Source organism: Lotus japonicus, chromosome 2 (assembly GCF_012489685.1).
Source record: "Lotus japonicus ecotype B-129 chromosome 2, LjGifu_v1.2".
NCBI classification, from domain to species: domain Eukaryota; kingdom Viridiplantae; phylum Streptophyta; class Magnoliopsida; order Fabales; family Fabaceae; genus Lotus; species Lotus japonicus.
Window position 1 is genome coordinate 7984391 of NC_080042.1, and position 4647 is coordinate 7989037.

Here is a 4647-nt window from a genome sequence, read left to right on the forward strand (position 1 = left end):
ATTATTTTGATGAACAATTCTTAAACAATAAACTGAATTCACTCAGAGTATAGAGAAAAGAATTAGACTTATCCTGATGTGAATGGTTTATTTTGCTCATTCTGAATCCAAGTTACAACTTGATTCTGAGCTTAGCTCCCCCTGAATCTAAGACTTAATGAAAACGTTAGTAATGTCTAGATTCTGAGCTAAATGATATAAGAGTTCAGAGTGAAAGCGCATGACATAGATAAGATGAAATAATCAGAGCGCATAAGTATTCAGAGTCACAAGCAGGGTATCAGAGTCAAATTAAATCACTTCAGAAGAAGGGAAATGTATTCCTTGTATTTGCCCAGTGACATATCTATGGTCATAGCAGTGAACTCTTAAATTCTCCAAATAATTAAATCACACTAATCAGCATATACATCAAAAACTTTGAGTTATACTCCCCCTTTTTGTCATAAGCAAAAAGCTTGGGGTGTGAAAAACTTAGCTTGAAGCACAAGGTACTCCCCCTGAAGGAAGGACTAAGTTCGAAAAGATGGAGAATTAATTACTGAGATTAGCGAATTAAAGAAATAATTAATGCTAGTGTAGAACGTTTATCACCGGCCACGGGAGTAAAGAGAAGCTTCAGTTACCAAGGATTTATCCTTGAGAAACTGCAGTAGCAATAACTTCCGGAGAGAAGGGGATGCTTATATAAAGCGTGTAGAAACGTAGTAAACTTCACAACAAGATTAATTCCATAAAAAGATATGGCTTCATACATAGTTGCATTAGAAGAGCTCAGAAGGAAAGCCTTCGAGGAAGATATGTTCCTCAATATTAGGCATCCTGATGGTTCAAGAACCATACAAGAGCTGACGAAGACACTGCTAGAAGAAGATCTTGGTCCAGAGCTGGAGAAAGGTCTGAAGGAATTCCTCTGCTCCGTGGAGGAGATTCAGGAGCTTTGCCAGCTGGAGCTGAATCTGCTGGAAGAGAAAGAAACAGTGGAAAGGAGACTCAAGACGATAGAAGATAGTCTGGAGAAGAATGAGCTGAGTATCAAACTCGGCAACATAGAGTATACACTGGATCGTCTAGAGAAGGAAAGAATGGAGCAGCGCCAAGAATGCAGAAGAATGAGGAAGGATCCTCCATTCTAGATATAGGGAATAATGTATGATGTATTTTAATGTTGGATATATGAATAAAGAAGTGTTTTGCAAACATATTTTATAAATGATGCATGAAGAAACACAGAATGAACAAATACTGAAGAAAATAAACAAGTATAACACATAAAGCAAATATCTTAAAATAGAAAAACAATAAACTAAGTTAAATAATTAAGAAGGAAAACCGAAAGAAATCCTAAACACTAAGGCTTGGTGGTGCGACGCAGAAGTTCTTGAAGAGCTCGATTCATATCGATCAGGAGAGTCTCATGAGTGTTGAGACGTTGTTCCAAGATGTCAAGTCTGGAAGGACTTGGCTATGTAGAAGTAGAGGGAACATCCTGAGCAGAGTGAGGAGCTTCAGTGGATCGAGAATCAGCATGTGTGAAAAGTACTGGTGCAAGAGCTTGACATCTGAGGGCTTCAGTTTCAGCTTCTAGCCTTTCAGCTTCTAACTTTGCATTTGCAATTCTTTCAGCCTCTTGACGAGCAGCTTCTTCTGCTTGTTCTTTCTTTCTTCTTGCTTCCTCAACAGCTTCCAGTAACTTACCTCTCACCTGTTGTTCATGCAGAACCACTCTTCTGTTGAAACGTTGCCTAGCAGCCTCAATCCTCTGATCCCTTTCCGCGGTGAGATGACTCTTCATAACAGGAACTTGAGCAACTAACCAATCACTCAGACGATTCCATTCCTCAGCAACAGAGTCAGGAGAGCTTCCCTTTGGTCTCTGATTAATGCAGTGCAGCAGAGTCTTGTGCCAGATCCTTAGCTTTGGATGAAGATCCACTACCTTGTAGTCTCTCTTGCCAGGTTTATAGTTGGTGTAGAGAGCCTGGTTGGTTTGGTCCTTTGTCCTGGGTTTCACCTTTGATTCCGTTAGTTGGAATCTATAGCCTGTGCCAGTGTGTGCACCCAGAAGATCAACAATTGACTTCTCTGTGATGATGATCCTTCTACCAGCAATGTAAGAAACTACTTGAGTGTCGTCGCAGTCAGCATGCTTCCAAAATTCCTTAACCAACTTGACATACACTGGACCTCGAAGCCTGTTGAAGTATTCTTCCCAGCCTTGAACACGAACTTCAGGACGAAGATCATACCCATTTGCAGCAATATTGTCCAGGTCGAATCTCCACTCAGCAAGAACCTGGAGATCACTAGGAGGGTAGACACAAGTCACGGAACAGCCTCTTTGAGCAAGAGGAATCATCTGCTCTTGACCTTGAGATTGAGCTTGAGCTTGGGGTTGAGGTTGATTTCTCTGATTTGCAGAAGCTGACTGGCCGGTGATTTGACCTACTTCCATAACTGGAAATTTCCTTCCGTCGACAGTTTCTCCTCTAGTAGATTTCACTATCTTTGATCGGTTGAAGGTTTGGGTCGAAGAGAGGGGATGAATGAAGAAAGAGAGAGATCGTGGGGATAAGGATTTTGCAATCGAAGAAAGAGAGAATAAAATCAGAAGTGATGGAGAACGTGTGTGTATAGTGGGTTTTGAAAATAACTGTTGTTGATTAAAAGCAAAATAAAATCAATGGTTGAGAAAATAAAGTTATTATAGCAGCAACTAATATCAATAGCACACGTTGGAGAGAAGCACATCAACACTCATTATGACAGACTGTCAGTACGGGCACAAGGAACGATGTATCATAGCAACTGACACATGTTTACTATCTCAGCTTCAGAGTGAGCACCAATGGGTACTTAAACTCTGATGGAGTTACCTTCTGAACTAGACATCTTCTGATAGAGAAGCGTCATTGTAACACCCCCGATTTCGGTGGCGTCACTTTAGTAACCAAAAAGAAACTTAATGCGGAAAACGTGAATATTTTTTTCGTCGATAATATAAACGAGACTGAAAGAAATAAAACTCTAATGCGAAGGATAATCAGAAACTAATATACAATAATAATTACAACCCCCGCTGTAAGTAGCTAACCACATCACGAGTAAACCTCCAGTGACGGGTAATAGAAGAGTAGCGCCCGTAGGCAATATGTACAAACCAAATGAAAAGTGTGGAGTGTCCGCAACACCATCCCTCAAAACTGAGAATGAGCTGGCCCATCGGCCTAAAATAAGACCTCCTAAGTACAACCAACTCTCTGTGATTCCCGTAAGGAAACCACACAAAAAGCTATCGGCGGGAAACTACCCTGTTCCCAAAGAAAACAAATGATGTTTAGAGCTAAGACTCTACTCCTACACTAATCCCATCTCGAGGAGCTCACACTAACACTCAATCCTACATGCTAGCATGATCGTCGTCCGAACTCGAAAATCCAGAACGACCTAGTCTATATACACCATCCGTCCTCCTCTCGCGACCGCGATGCGCTCCTGTTCCCGCTTCTCAACCCTAGTTTCCCCCGAAGGGTGAACCATCACGAACCGGTCCGCCGTGGACATCTGACAATGGGCGTTTGTCCGCCAAAGCACACACAGAAGACGCGAGGGTCAACTCCAAAGAACTATGTAGATAATAAACCCAATAGGTACAGATAATAAATAGCCACTTAGGCTTATAGCTAGAGATGACATCCTACGGTTGCATATTTCACAATAATATAAACGACAATAAAAACACTTAACATGTTCCAAATAGGATTAACAAATAACAATCACATTCGACAACTAAATTAGTATGCATGTTGCATGATATGCAATGCAGGTTAACCCAGTCAACCAATATGCATTCCGGAACGGATGGACATCAACGGCTCAGCCCTAGCACCACCCACGGTGGGACCATTTCGGCCCGTGTGCCTCTTACTCCAACGACATCGGTAGTCAGATCAGCATAAAACCCGAAGGCCTGCCATTTCGGTCTACTACTAAGAGTCACCTAGCAGTGCTCTTACGCGGAAATCCTGGTCTTATAACCAATTTTGGAATCCGCCGTGGTCCGGTATCTCGCCGTGTTTAAACCACTTAATGAGTGCATGCAATGCAGTGATTAGCCAAGCAACGTCTCCGACCTCACTCGACACGTCGCCACGTGTTCTAGCTAAATTAATGTCTCTAAAAGCTTACCCTAAGGTAAAGTCGATTCTGCGACAAAAGACACTTCTTCACAACAACACATAACTCACGATGATCTCCAAATCATCCGACTCATCTCAATCCGATGGTCACAACTGCTCAACGAGCAAAGAGTATCACATACTCGGAAACTAACGGTTTCCCGGACTTATCCCCAGGATAGCCCAACAACACATAGCTGCTCCGACAGCACAAGAGCCCCAACATACTCAACACAGCTCAACTTCCTCAACACTTGGATCCGACGACACTTCTCATTTTCCAAAAACTAAGATTTGCATCCGAAGCTTCCTTTCGAGTTTATTATCTTTATTTAAAGATTTAGAGGTTGTTTAATGTCTTATGAGTTTTCTTTTCAAAATAATATCCTTTTTAGTCTTATCGCAAATCCTATAAGTTCTCGGGATCTCCAAATCCCCAAATGACTCCAGAGAATGTCTCGATCCATAA